The sequence below is a fragment of the Hyperoodon ampullatus genome (genome assembly GCF_949752795.1).
Source record: "Hyperoodon ampullatus genome assembly, chromosome: 1".
Classification (NCBI taxonomy): domain Eukaryota; kingdom Metazoa; phylum Chordata; class Mammalia; order Artiodactyla; family Ziphiidae; genus Hyperoodon; species Hyperoodon ampullatus.
The window spans coordinates 229,997,014-230,012,302 of NC_136914.1; the positions used below are offsets into that span (position 1 = coordinate 229,997,014).

The following is a 15,289-nucleotide window of genomic DNA, read 5'->3' on the forward strand; positions in this document are numbered from 1 at the left end:
GCTGATTCCCCCAGATTCTTATTACTCCTCTTCTGAGGTTGCTCCTCAGTCGTGGGCTCTCTTCCCTGCTAATTTCACACATCCTCCCCCACAAATTTATTCACTCCCATGGTATAAAATATTGGCCACAATCATCTCCAAAGGCATCCCAACCTCACACCAACTGCTCAAAACACATCCCCACTCGGATGTGTTAAGGGCATCTCCTACTCCACATGTAGAAAACAAAGCCTTGATCAACCTTCCTAAGCCTTGTACTCTGTCTCCAATTATTTATTCAATGGACACTTACTGAGCCCCTAAGATATGCCAAGCACTGCTAGGCACTAGAGACAAAATGATGAGGCAGGAGGGTAAGGTTCAATAGAACAGAGGGTTATAGAAAGGGAACTTACAAATATGTGTGAAAATAAAAGTGTGCATGGTGCTATGATGGAGCACTTACGTAAGGCTGTAGGAGTCTAGCTCAGCAGCGAAGAGACTGATGGGGGTTGAGGAGGGCCTCCCTTAAAAAATAATCTCTGTGGATTTCCCTGGTGGTGCAGCGGCTCAGAATCCGCCAGCCAGCACTATTTACAATAGCCAGGACATGGAAGGAACCCAAGTGTCCATTGACAGACGAATAGGTAAGAAGATGTGGCACATATATACAATGGAATATTAGCCTTAAAAAGAAACGAAATTGAGTTACTTGTACTGAGGTGGATAGACCTAGAGTCTGTCATACAGAGTGAAGTAAGTCAGAAAGAAGAACAAATACCGTACGCTAACACATATGTGTGGAATCTAAAAAAATAAAATAGTTCTGATGAAGCTAGGGGCAGGACAGGAATAAAGACGCAGACGTAGGGAATGGACCTGAGGACACGGGGAGGGGGAAGGGTAAGCTGTGATGAAGTAATAGAGTAGCACTGACATATATGCAATACCAAATGTAAAATAGCTAGGTAGTGGGAAGCAGCGGCATCGCAAAGGGAGATCAGTTCAGTGCCTTGCCACCACCTAGAGGGGTGGGATCAGGAGGGTGGAGGCAGACTCGAGAGGGAGGGAATATGGGGATATAGGTATGCATAGAGCTGATTCACTTTGTTATACAGCAGAAACTAACCATTGTAAAGCAATTATACTCCAATAAATATGTTTAAAACAAAACAAAACAAAAACAAAAACAAGAATCCGCCTGCCAATGCAGGGGACACGGGTTTGCTCCCTGCTCCAGGAAGATCCTGCATGCCTCGGAGCAACTAAGCCCACGAGCCACTGCTACTGAGCCCATGCGCCACAACTTCTGAAGCCCGCGCACATAGAGCCCGTGCTCCGCAACGAGAGGAGCCCCTGCAGTGAGAAGCCCGTGCCCCATGACGAAGGGTAGCCCCTCCTCGCCGCAACGACAGAAAGCCCACGCACGGCAACGAAGACCCAACGTGACCAAAAATTAATTAAAGCTTATATTTTTAAAAAAAAACAAAGAAAAAAATCTCTGCTGGGAATTCCCCGGTGGTCCTCTGGTTAGGACCCTGTGCCTCCAGTTCAGGGGGCCTGGGTTCAATCCCTGGTTGGGGAACTAAGATCCTGAAAGCTGGCACCACAGCCCAAATAAAAATGAAATAAAATAAAATATATTAAAATAAAAAAAGAAAGGATCTCTGATTCAAGGTCTAAAGGGTGAGAAGGTGTTTATCAGGCCAATATGTGGGGAGAAAATTTTTCCCATTTCAGTAAGTAGCACCTCCATTTACCCAATTACACACCATTAACCCACATTCCCCACATCCAATTCATCGCTTACTCCTATTCGCCTCCAAGCCATCACTAACCTTCCAAATATGACTCTAACCTGCCTGCTTTACTCCACCTCCAAGGCCACCACTGTGCACAAAGCCAGTCTCCTAATGAGTCTCCCCAAATCTTCTGCTGCCCCCTCCTATGCATTCTCTTACAATAGCCAGTATGGTGTCTGAAAAAGGCATCTCTGCTAACACCACTTCCCTGTTTATACCCTGCAATGGCTTCCCACCAAGTTTAGGATAAATCCCAAACAGATGATGGACTGGAGGTTGGAAGACCAGAAGGAAGTAGGGTGTTAGGTTAGAAAGAGGGATAAAGGGTCTAGGCAAACAGCGAAAAGGGCTGAAAAGAAAATGATAGGCACTTGTACAACAGTCCGGATGCAGGCAGGAGAATGCAGGAATAGCGAAGGAATACGAATAGCCAGCCACTTTTTATTTCTGCAATGCCCTTGCAATTCCCAAAGTGCTTCACTTATAACTGTGATTCTCAAACCTAGCTGTACATTAGAATCATCTGGAGAGATTTTTAAAACTACCAATGGCCAGGCCTCACCCCATTTTAATCAGAATATACACTTCACTAGGGCAGGAATTTTGTCTGTTTCATTCACTGTCCATATGAAAAGTACCTGGGACATACATGGTGCTCAGAAAATATATACTGAATGAATAAATGAAGGAAGGAATGTACCACTATCACCTGAGATCCAAGGAGACATTCTTTTCAAAACTTAGGGAGTAACCAGGCAACGTCAGTTACCATGGCAGCCCTGGGAAAAACATTACCATGTGACACTAACATTGCCAGGAGCCTACATTTGTTTCCACAATAGGTAAACCTTTCTCATTTCAAAGTACTATAATGTGAAATATGCATCTCAGTCACAACTAGAAGTTACTCAATGTCTGCTGTTATCGGAGGAAAAGAGAAGGGCCTTACGCAGTATCTAAAGCAGTGACACGAAGAAACTAGGGGCCACGGGCAGAGACACACAGGCTTAGATAGGCTCCAATCTCTATGACATTCTGAGGAGATTCACTTTGTAAGGGCTCGAGCACGAGAAAGCAGCCACTAACCAGCTACCCTGTCTCAAATATGTGGAGAAAGTCAATGTAAACGCTTACCTATGTATTATTCTTTTCTGATCATTCTTTCAGTGTATCCCTTCTGGCTTTGTGCAAAGCGATTCTTTGTTTTGTACCTGAAAAATGAGTGGCACATGTAAATGGATGAAACTTGTCAGAACAGACATCCAAGGAGCTCTTCAGCTAACGAACGAGGAGCTCCGAGTTCTGGGAAAGAATCATAAAAGTAGTGTAGAATCACAATATCTTAGAGCATCCTTTATATGAAATCCCCTCTTTCATATCACCAGTCACTGGTCATCAGCCTATACATGAACTTTGCAGTGACAGAAAACCCAGCACTGTCTAGACAGGTCTAGGCACTTCTAGTTGCTACAGCAGTCTACATCAAATTCAGAATCTGACTCCCTGTCACGCATCAGTCCCAGTCTGCCTTCTGCAATGGTACACCCCATGGCACACCTCATCTCTTTTCCATCTGGCACATTTCCCAAACACATGAGGACAATTTTGTTCTTCCTAAAGCTCTCTTCTCCCACATCACCCTCCTAAATCACTCCTTCCTTCCTGTGTTTATGACTTTGAGGCGCCCCCAAGGTTTTCTCATCCCAAGGCCATGACAAGCAATGGCATCACTGTGCCTGCTACAGATTCTGGGAAAGGGGCAGGGCCACACGAGGGTCTGGCAAATGTGACTGACAACCTGAGGTGAGAGTACATGTGACAACCTCGGCCTCTCTTCAGTCCTCAGCCTCTATCCAAGGTTTCTCCATAGCACACTATTGACATTTTGGGCCAGATAATTCTTTTGGGGTGGTGGGGAGGGCTGTCCTATGCCTTGTACAGTATGTAGTAGCATCCTGGCCACTACCCACTAGACGTCTGCAGCACCGCCCCCCCCCACCCCGGATGTGACAAAGAAAAATGTCTCCAGCCATTGTCAAACGTTCTGGAGGACGGGTGAGGGCAAAATCACCCTCACTCAAGAGCCACTGCTCTATCCAATGACTCTGTTCACCCATGAGGACTCAAAACCCTCTCCTCTGCTGGCTTAGCATTCAACTCTCCAGAACATCTATCGTGTATCAAAATGCTATTTGAAATTTTATAGTATTTATCTCTATAACGGTATCTGATGAAAGTAAAACTCTTTCGCCAGATGTTAAGAACCTCCCAGGTGATTAATCCACGTTTACCTTATCTCCTACCCAAGACACTGGAAACTACAGAAATGATCGGACACCCATTTTCGGTATCCGTTCAGGAAGTACCTGCTGTCTAAGGCTTTTCGGCAACCTGAACAACTGAATTAAAGTAAAATATTCTGCCTGACCGTGGCTTTGTGAGACAAGACACAAACCTGTAGCAGGACCCTCCTCTCTGCCATTTACGGAATTGAGGTATCTGACTGGAAAGCCGTTGGAGGTGAACTACCCAAGAAAGCAGTGGGTTCAGGATGAGAATTTGGAAAGGGTGACAAGGGAGGGGAGAATGAACCTCAGCTGAAAAGAAAGGGGAAAAGTACCAAGAGATGAGTTCTCTTGACTGAAGAGAAGATACGCTGAAAGCCATCAGCTTGCCCTCGGGGCCCTCGGCTCTCTGGGGAGCTCTAAGGGAAGGGTGAGCCTGGACCTATGACCCTGGACTCCTGGTCTCGGCCCCCAGGCCTGACCATTCACTCAGACTCTCAATAAATACTTGTATTCAAAGACCTTACACGGGGACCACATCTGGGAAAACATCGCCGCACCCTCCTAAGTTACAGGGGGGAGACCCGAACTGGCCAAGCCATGACAGGAGCTGTGAGGGCGACAAAAGAGCATGGCAGGGATAAGACATCGGATCGCCAGAAGCCCTCTGCCCTCCTGGTTCGTAATGCCAGGGCCCCATCGCCGCGTATCGCCGGATCCCGGTCCTGCCTCCATCGCGCAACCTTCCCCAAGGTTGGCCGGGGTCTGGAGTCACCATCCCCGGTTCGGACCTACAGACCTCGCCGCTGCTGAGCTCTACAGATCCCGCTCCTTCCACACAGTTCGCCGATTTCGCGACCACTACTGAGCCGCGCCAGCCACCGTCCGCGAGGCCTTGGCGTGCCTGTGACGTCACTGTCATGCGCCTCTCCCGCAGCAAGCGGAGTATGGCTCTCGCACGGCGGCTGCGGCTGTTGTCGCTCGCGGCTTGGTTGCTTCTGGTGCCTTGCCGGGACCTGACGGTCCGCGGTCCCAACGAGCCGCTGCCCGTGGTGCGCATCCCGCGGGCTCTACAGCGGCAGCAGGAAGAGCGGCATAGCGGCCAGCGTAGCCCCCCCGCGGCCGATGCTGGCGCGTCCTGGGCTGCCACTGATGTCAGCGCGGCGACCCGAGTTGAACCAGCCGGCTCACCTCACGCTGGGCTCTTGGAGCCCGCGCCACTCTCTTCGTGCGGCTGGAGGAATCGGTGAACGCACGCGGACCATTTCTCCATCGAGTGCGCGCAACATGAGGCTCCAGCGCTGCGGAACCTTTCGCCCAAGGGCAGCTGCACTGAAGTGTGTCTGGAGCTCCCCGTTCTGAGCGCACTACAAGAGGCTGCTCCCGAAGTTGTTCGGCCCAGAAACGTGCAGTCGAGTACCATTCCCCCACTTCTTCGCGGCCGCCACATTCTCTGCGCCGCAGAAACCGGCAGTGGCAAAACTCTCAGCTACATGCTACCTCTCCTTCAATGGCTGTTGGGCCAGCCAAGCCTGGACCCCTGTCGTATCCCTGCTCCTCGAGGCCTGGTTCTTGTGCCTTCTCGAGAATTAGCCGAACTGGTGCGTGCCGTGGCCCAGGCCTTGGGCAGCTCCTTGGACCTCCAGGTGCGGGAGTTAGGGGGAGGCCATGGCATGAGGAGGATCAGGCTGCAACTGTCCAAACAACCTCCAGCAGATATTCTGGTGGCCACTCCGGGGGCTCTGTGGAAGGCCCTGAAAACTCAACTGATCAGCCTGGAGAAGCTCTCCTTCTTGGTGTTGGATGATGCAGACACGCTGTTGGGTGAAATCTTCCTGGAACTGGTGGATTACATCTTGGAGGGGAGCCATATAGCAGAAGGCCCAGCTGACTTAAAAGACCCCTACAATCCCAAAGCTCATTTAGTGCTGGTGGGCGCCACATTTCCCAAAGGTGTAGGCCAGCTGCTGAGTAAAGTTGCCAGCTTAGACTCTCTAACCCCTGTTACCAGTGACAAGCTCCACTGCATCATGCCTCATGTCAGACATTCATGAGGCCGAAGGGAACAGAGAAGGTGACTGGGTTGGTACAGATCCTTAGGCAGCATGACAGAGCATACAGGACTGGCGCCGCAGGAACTGTTCTGGTGTTCTGTAATTGCTACAGCACTGTGAACTGGCTGGGGTATATATTCTGGATGACCACAAAATCCAACACTTAAGACTGCAGGGACAAATGCCAGCCTCAATGAGAGCAGGCATCTTCCAGTCCTTCCAGAAGGGCTCCCGAGACATTCTTCTCTGCACAGACATCGCCTCTCAGGGCCTGGACAGCACCCAGGTGGAGCTAGTCATCAATTATGATTTCCCTCTCACCCTGCAAGACTACATCCACAGAGCAGGGAGGGTGGGCCGGGTGGGGATCGAGGTGCCAGTCACTGTCATCAGCTTTGTGACCCATCCCTGGGACATGAGCCTGGCTCAGAAGATTGAACGGGCAGCTCGCCAGAGGAGAAGCCTTCCAGGACTGGGGTCCTCAGTGAGAGAGCCTTTGCACAAGCAAACCTTATTGCAGCAGGCTTATATATGATGCCATAACAGGGACCTTTCCCTCTGTGCTGGATGGGTGAGCACACTTGTCAGTAGGGTGCTCTGGGCTGCCTAGTCACCTTCTGAAGACTCGGGCTGCTGTCTGGCTTCAAAAGGTAAGTTGCTGGCCAACACTTGAGGGTGAACTACTGAGCTTGGCTCTCTGTAGTCTTTCACGTGAAGAATAATGTCGATCTTGGCTCTGTATTATGTCATGGTTTCTAACAATAAGCGATGTTTCTATGGGTGCCCCTTAATAACAGTTTCCACTGGGGCAGAATTCAGTAGACCCTGAGAAGATTCACACTCCAAACTACCACACTTAGGACGAAGGCTCTTTCAATTGATGTTTTAGTTTAAATTTTGTTTCCTGCCCCCAAACATCCATTAAGCCTCCAGGAGAAGGAAAAGGGGATGTGACTAGCAATAAAGAGAAATTTTCTTCACAACAATGGCCATGGCAAGCTTAGGCACTTTTGGTGAACTCTCTCTGGGAAGTACTGGCAGAGGAATAAAAGGCAAACTGACACAGAAATATTGCTTGGTGTGCATTTCCAGGCTCTGCCTTCTTTCTCATCTCTTGGTGGCAGGTGGAGGAAGAGAAGAAAAGGTTAAACTTTTTTATAAACCAGCAGAATAAGCTTATAACATCCTCTCACTATCTCTGCATAGGTTCTAGTCTCTGCAGCATTATATAAGCTTTGCCCAAAGTAATGAACTGTTGAAAGTCAAATGTAATACTTCACCAAACAACTTAAAAATGCTTGCGCACTGGAAAGGGTTAAGTTGCAGAGAACACAAATGGACCCAGAGCAACCTTTGCCGAAAGAGAATATTGTGCTAAATGTACAATCATAGCTCTTTTCCATATGAAGAAACAGTCAGAAGGATAAAAGAACTTGGTCAAAATCACACAAGTCAGTAGGAAAGAATCTGGTTTGTCTGTCCTCAGGGTTGTGTTCTTTAACCACCAGGCTAGCTTTTCTCAAATCTGATTCATGCATAGAATAACTATACACCTCTGCTTCCCTTGAATATCCCGTTTATACATATGCCTGCTGCAGTTTTTAATATTGCCCACTTTGACTCCCAAAAGCAACCGAGAATACACAATAATTTGGTCTCTCTATCCATGGACCACTGTGGTGGGACTGCCCAGGAAGCTTATTAAAAGTGCAGCTTCCTGAGCCCTACTCCAGGTCTAGATAAGTTTTCTGAGGGTTGGCTCAAGACTCCAGGTGCAAGGCCTTTTAAGTGGTTTGGGGGAACCCCCAGGTGATTCTCTCGCTCTCTTAAGTTCATAAACCGTTTATTCTGCCTCCCCCAGATGCCCAGCCAGGTCCTGTTCAGGTAGGAGTCCCCACACCACATCAGAGGGATGCTCCCAGCCAAGTAATCTCCGGAGCCTTGGAGATTCTGAATGGTCTCATGCTGGCCCACCTGCCGTGACAAACCTCCGCCAGAGCATTCCCCTTCACATTTACCTTCTACCACTCCCAAAGGCAGTCTGCTCCAGTGAGGCCTGACTTCGTCTGTCCTAACGGGCACCCACTGATTCAAGCAGTTTAGGGATAGAAGGTGCTGTTGTTCTCAACCAGGGTGGCCCAACCTCTAAAAGGGTAGTCCAAGCAGTCTCTACCTCCTGGGCACATCCCCTCTGCAACAGCCCCAGTAAACGAAGGTCCCATCTTTGCTTTTTCAAGGTCGGCAACAGGGAGTCCCCTCCAAAAGAAGGTTCTCTCTCATTGCCACACTATCAAAAGCTGCCCCAAATGTGGTTCCTTCCTGTGGGCCTGATGAGGCTAAGGGCAGAGTTGTCTCTTTCCTTCTCTGAGTCGGACCAAGTCGTCTTACTAACCCCTCTTCACAGTGTTGACCATGATTTTCACAGGGGCTGCTGCTGAGCCTTTCTCTCATCCTTTCATGGTGGAGAGAGAGAGGATTGTAATGATTTTTACTTCTAGGGGAGAGGGGAGTGGAATGATTACGTTGTCATTTTGTATTACGTCCTTTTGTCATGAATTTGTTTTGAATTTCATATGAAAATGGGCCCACCATTCCCACTTTGTGAGGTCATTCAGCACCCTCATTTTGCACCTTTAACATCTCAGTATCACTTGGAAATGTTTGAAACGGCATGAGCTCGTCCTCACATTCCTATCAGCTGTAAATCCGGAGCCCCGACATGAACGTAACCATTGAGCAGAACCCCTCTCCACTAGCTGTGTAACACTGGGTAGGCTCCTTAACATCTTGGTTTTTCTAAGCCCTCAGGTGTAAAAATGTGAGGGTTCTATGAATTTATATTTGGGGCAGGACAAGGTCGAGAAGAGTGTGTCTTTGCTTGTATTCTTCCAAACTGGAATGTCTTCCCTCTCTTCCCCATGGGTCCAAATCTCACTTGTCCTTCAGGCCCACTGCCAAGCAGCCTCCCCTGATTCCCCAGTCCACACAAGTCTCTGCCTCTTAGGGTCAGTGCCATACAACCTAGCTGTCTCTTAACGTTAATCTTGCCTCTCAAGCCAATTTCAGAATGTGGGTCTCTCTTGCCCTCCTGGGGCCCCTGGGGCTGTACCAGCCCACCTGCACGCCCCACGTGGGGTGTCTACTAGACTAGGGCATGGGCGGGGAGGCCCAGGTGTGAGGGACCAGGCAGAGCACCTCTGCCTCCACCCTGCTCTCCTCCACAAAACTGCCCCTCCTCCTGAAGCCTGACCCGCAAGTCACAGGTTCCTTATTATGACCTCACTGGGTGGTGATGACCTCACAGGCCTTCTCACAGTTTCCATGGCAGCATAACTATGGAAACGTGCTGCCCTCAGAGAAACTTCCTTACCAGTTCTCCACCAGATACCAATCTCTTTGGTCGTCTGAGAATGTCTGACCGGATCGTCTATATTTACTCAAACCTGTGCTCTGTTCCCTGGCTGGGCAGTGCAGCAGGTACACAGAGACCGGGCATCTGTAGAAGAGGCATGGTGTACACACAACCTCACCTGGCTGCCACATGTTCCTGTGGGGCGTGCCCACTACGTAAACCTCAGCACTTTCCCAGCTGTAAGTAATACCAGTGACCTGGGACACCTTCAGGGTCCCACAGTGCTCACTGCTGAGGACAAGTGAAAGGTCATCCCTGAACTAGTGTTCAGGAAGCTTCTGATCTTTATAAATGTTGCCTTCCGCTTTGGGCTACAGGATGCTTCCATTCAGACCCTTTCCTGATTGGCCTCTTAGCAAAAGGCAAGTGCGTTTTTGTTGGCAGATGGTAAACGGAGCAGTTTGAGGAAGAGGGCCACTCTTGAACCGCACCTTCAAACCCAGGCACCTCTGTGCTGTCATGTACACATCTATATCGGTCCCCTCAGACACATCCCATACTGAGCTGCTGAGTACTAGGGGAGAGGGTGGTGCCATATTCATGGGAATACCGGAAGAACCAAGGGGGGTGATGAAGTGCTAGTGAGACTGGAGGGCTGAGCAGATGGTGTCCCAGGAGGCTGGGTGGATGTGAGCCTACACTTGGGACCCAGAACCCGGTTCTGAGTCTCCTGATCACTCTGCCTCAGTATTTGGCCTTGTTCTAATCTAGATAAAAGTATCAGAGGGCTAGAGTTCAGTGTGGTTGTAACAGGCATTATAAATGGGGCCCAAGAGGGGTTGCCAAAGTGGGAGGGGTCCTTAACCAATTTATATTAGATTATCTTTTTCCAAAACTTGAAAGACGTTTCCATTAAAGCCTCAGAAGTGACACACTGCAAGAAATGTTTTCTCTGTTGTGGAAGGGAGAGATGGAGAGGATCATGATTGCAATTTCTTTCGGGTTCTACTGTTTTCCCTGGCAACGGTGAAGAGACTACCTCACCTGATGCAGCTGTAGGCTCTAGGAATTGCTTTTGCAGCCAGTGTCCCTTCTCTAGGGACTCATAGAGGTGATGGGCCAAGTCTGTGTTTTGGATGTCAAGTAGATTAAAGGTCTTCAGCCAGAAACTGGGAGAGACATGAGAGAGGGAAATTCTGGCAGGAGACTGTGTACAGCAGAAGTGACTGATCAGTTCTGATTTTCTTTGCAGCAGCTGTGGCTCCCATTTCTCCTCCTAAACCTGGTCACTACCATGTCCTCAACCGAGGGTGTGGAGAAACGCAGTTGGGCCGGCATGGGGAGACATACTGCCTGGCTGGTGGCCACCGGGCCTACAGGGATGCTCCTTTGGCCACGCCAGCAAAGGCGGAAGCCGAGAAGCCAGTCCCCAGATGTGCTCCCGAGAGAAAGCACGCTCCAGAAGAGTCGGACGAAGATCTCAGTTGCTCCAGACCCAAAATCCGGCGATTGTAGCATGGTGCCAGGAGGCGGGCTCCACAGAATCTTGCTGGCTGAACCATTCTGAAGACAGGGCAATGGTTTAACTGCCTAAGACAGCGAATGCCTCTTCCTGCAGTGACCCCTCCCGCCCACCCCCCACTGCCCACTACCACAGATTAGAACCTGCGTCGTTCTGTCTGAGCCTTCCTCAGCCAGGAGCCTCCCTGCACACTAAATGGCCATAAGCCAGGAGCCTCAGAAAGTGAGGTTTGAAATGAGAGTCTGCCCTGAACATCCCAGGGCGGAAGCTGGCCTGGAAGAAAACCTGGCATTCCTCTGCTCAATCCTCACGGGCCCCTTTGTGAGATGAAGAAAGTGAAGTCTGCACTCTGCGAGCCGAGGAGGATGCAGGAGCAGAGACAGGGTGCAGAGAAGCATTAGCAGTCTACCACATGGGCTCCCACCCTGAGCCATTGTCAGCGGCCACCACCACAAACCAGTGGGGAGCTGGGCTTTTTGAAACTGAAAGCAGCAATCTGTGGCTTCCCAAAGAGCCTCCTGCCTGGGGTCTCAGGAGGCAGGAGAGAGAGGCCCAGGAAGCCCTGCTCCCTGAAGCAAGAACAGGATGGAGAGTCAAGCAGCACGCACCCTGTCCCGAGGTTCACATGCTCCTTTATTGCCAGGCCTTTCCGTCCCCAGTGGTGTCCCTTACTGCTCAATAAAATGCTTTTCTGTAACAGATTTCTAGGGTCGCCAGTGCTCAGACTTAGGTCACTACCCCTGTGCTAGGCACTCCTGCCACCTGGAAAGATTCCAAAGGTGGAACAGCTCCAGGGGGTGCCAGGGATCAGAGCAAAAACTTGAGAGGCTGGGGATGCAGGAGTTTGGGCACAGTCCCTAAATCATCTCAGTGGTTGAGCTGCTGTGAGAAGGCACATCCCCAGTGTGCGTGCGTGTGTGTGTGTGTGTGTGTGTGTGTGTGTTGGGGGGAGGGGGTCCCTAGAGGAGGCAGCTAGCGGGAGGGCCTGAGGCTGGAAATGGGGAATGGCGTGCGGCCTCTGAGCAAGCACAGGCACTTAGCCCTTGAGGTTTCTGGGAAAGCTAGAGCCACAAGGGCCACGAGATAAGGCAAGTGTAGCAGCAGAACCCAGGTGCCAGGTCTTTCTTCAGAACCTACACTTATCCACGAGGCCGGGCCTTCCACGCTGAGGTAGGAGGGATCCTGGCCAGAAGGTCAGCCAGCAGCTCTGGGACGAAGGTTGCTGCGGTGGGGGCTCTTCTGCCATGGAAGCGACTTCATTTCCTTCCACACAAATAGCCTACTGACTGAGTTCCTGCTCTGTTGAGTAAAAGGGTCGTTGACTCTCCCCAGAAGGTTGTTCAGTTCACATCCCAAAAGTCCCTCTATTCAGGCCCTGGGGAGGTGTAGCAACTCCTGAGGGCGCTCTCCTGAGGCTGGCTGACAGAAGTGGGGGAGGTTCCTGATAGTGCTCAGGTGCTGGTTCAAGTCCCCAGAGAATGGTCATGCAGGTTGGGGAGTCAAGTAGGAGGAGAGAGAAGGTTGGGGGCAGAGGGCCCCCTCCTGAATCCAGAGCTCACAAGGTTACCCCCCCCCATTTCCAGAAACTATCTCTTCCCCCACACCAGCCCCCATGGCCCAGTACCGGGAAACCGGGAGCCCAGAGCACTTGTGGCCACAGAGACCCTCGCACGCAGCCCTCGGGGTGGGCGGGGCCGGCTGCAGGCAGATGGGGACGAGGTGTGCTCCCGGGAGGCCACGGGCTGCAGGTGGCCCTCTGAGAGAAGCACCCCATCTTGGACAGGAAGGTTAGAGGCGGGGGAGAGCAACCTAGGGCGCCCCCTCGGAGCAGTGGGTGTGGGAAGAGGGGCGGGGGCTGAGGGAACCCGCGATGGGAGGCGAGTGGGCTCTCAGCAGAGGCCAGCTTAGCCCGCGGGAGCTGACTCTGAGCAGGGGGCGGGTGGGCAGTGCCGCCCTGTGGCTGCCGGGCTTCCCGGATTGCGGCTCTCCGCACACGGGTCGCAGGGTCCTGTGATTCTGTATCCCCTCCCTCACCCCGCCCCCCTCGCGAGGCCGCGCCGCTGGGTGGCCTGTGTCGACGGGCAGAACCCCATTGCCCGCCCCTCTCAGACCCGCCTCTGCCTGCCTGCCTTGCCCTGCGCAGCTTGCGGCCTGGGAGCCTCGAAGGTCCCCGTGCATGCAGCCAGCGGCCTCTGCTGTGCCTGCTGCTCCTGCTGGGTCTGCTGCTGTGATCGGTAACCCTCGTGCAGACCATGCTGGGCACCTCCAGCACCCCAAGTCCGCGGGAGCGCACGCGGGCCCTGATGCGGGACTTCCCGCTTGTGGAAGGGTGGCTGCAGTATGTGCGGGCTGCTGGGGGCCGGTGGGGGCCTAGCCTGGCCCTGGGCAAGGGAGGAGGTCCGGAGCATGTAGCGCTAGTGGGGAGGCTCCCTCACACCACCCCTGGATGTCCTCTCCATCATCTATGGATGCCCTTCCTCTTCTCTGTCATCCCCTCCCTGGTGGGAAACCCTCAGCCCAGGCCTCAGCTGCTCCTAGTATAGTCTGTGTGACAGTGTGAGGTGGGGGACCCCCGGGCTGGCCCAGGCCAGGCAATGTGTCCTGCCCGATCCCAAGACCTAAGGAGCCCACCCATTTGTCTTGACCTCCCTCCAGCCACAACAACATGCCCCTGGTCCTGAGGCAGTTTTACCACAATGGGCTATAGCATGTTAATCTGCGCAACTTCAGCCATGGCTAGACCAGCTTGGACAGGCTGAAAGATGGTCTCGTGGGTGGCCAGGTACCAAAGGGACACACAAGGTGCCACCATGGCTGCTGGGGAATGTGGGGCAGTTTGGGGGCCACAGAGACCACAGGTTAGTCACATTGGAACGAAGTTACCATAGTGACCTAGAAAGTGCCATGCCATGGATGCTGGGGGCTACAGGGGTCACAGTGAGCCCACCTGACGGGCTTCCAAGTACCACAGAAAAAGCAACGCATTACATGTGACTTCTGGGCACAGTAAGTGCTGTGCCAGCTGAGGAGGCTATGAGAAGCCCAAGGAGTTCCAAAGCCCAAACTAAGCCCTGGCCTTCCCTCAGTTCTGGTCAGCCTACGTCCCATGCCAGACCCACGAACGGGATGCTGTGCGCCTCACCACGGAACAAATTGACCTCATCCGCCTCATGTGTGCCTCCTATTCTGAGCTGGAGCTTGTGACCTCAGTTAAAGGTAGACGGGGGACTTCCCTGGTAGTCTAGAGGTTAAGACTCCACGCTTCCACTGCAGGGGGGTCGGGTTTGATCCCCGGTGGGGGAACTAAGAGCCCTCATGCTGCGTGGCACGGCCAAAAAAAAAGGTAAACAGACTGGTGGTAGTGGGTGTTAGGGACTTCAGTAAGCTACCCCTGCCTCTGAAAATGATCATCTGACCTACGTGCCCCCAGCTCTCAACAATACCCGGAAGTTGGCTTGCCTTACTGGTGTGGAGGGCGGCCACTCACTGGACAGTAGCCTCTCCATCTTGCATACCTTCTATGCGCTGGGTGTGCGCTACGTGACACTCACCCACACCTGCTACATGCCCTGGTGAGCACCTGAATATATTCAGGAAAAAACGCATTCGCCCTTTTTGGCCAACCAAACAAGCGGGCAATGCAAATCAACACAGCAAAGAAGTCTCACTAGGCACTGGTCAAAAGGGCCATGCTGAAAAAGTGTAAAAACCAGAAATGCAGGGCAAGTCAAGTAGAAAAGGGAGCTTTTTTACGCTGATGGGCGTGATATAAATTGCCAACGGCCACTCTCGAAAATTGTATGGTGTTTCCTAAAACATCTAAAAAACAGAGCTACAGAGCACAGGGCACTTCCACTCATGGGCTTATTATCTTGAGAAAACCAAAAATCGACAGGACACAGGCACCCCAAATTTTAGGGCTGCTGTGTTCACAAAATCCTCGACTCGGGTACACCTTAAGTATCTCATAAAAGAGAAAAATGGATAAACAAGTTGTAGTACTTATGTACAATGGAATATCACTCAGCCATGAAATCAATGTCCTAAGGCTAGTAGCAGCATAATGAGTGGATTTAGGTATGATGATTCTAAGAGAAATACGTCACACAGATAAAGAAACTTATCATAAGATATCAGTTATAGATGGGATGTAAAAATCGCTACATGAACTAAATTACAAAACAGAACAGAGTCACACATTTAGAAAACACACTTATGGCTGCTTAAGGGGAAAGGTGAGGTGGGGTGATGCATAAAACAATAGTTTGAAATTAGCACAGATACCGTTCCATCAA

The 15,289-nt window shown here is 51.4% G+C and overlaps 1 pseudogene across 1 annotated transcript; it reads left to right on the plus strand.

Annotated features, from left to right (window-relative positions):
• Nucleotides 1–5,013: 5,013 nt before the first annotated feature.
• On the plus strand, nucleotides 5,014–14,570 carry LOC307070185 (putative ATP-dependent RNA helicase DDX28; annotated as a pseudogene). Its single transcript has 6 exons — nucleotides 5,014–6,604; nucleotides 7,982–8,004; nucleotides 12,578–12,713; nucleotides 13,244–13,402; nucleotides 14,108–14,210; nucleotides 14,425–14,570. The product of its transcript is annotated as a putative ATP-dependent RNA helicase DDX28 (transcript).
• The last annotated feature ends 719 nt before the right edge of the window (nucleotides 14,571–15,289 follow it).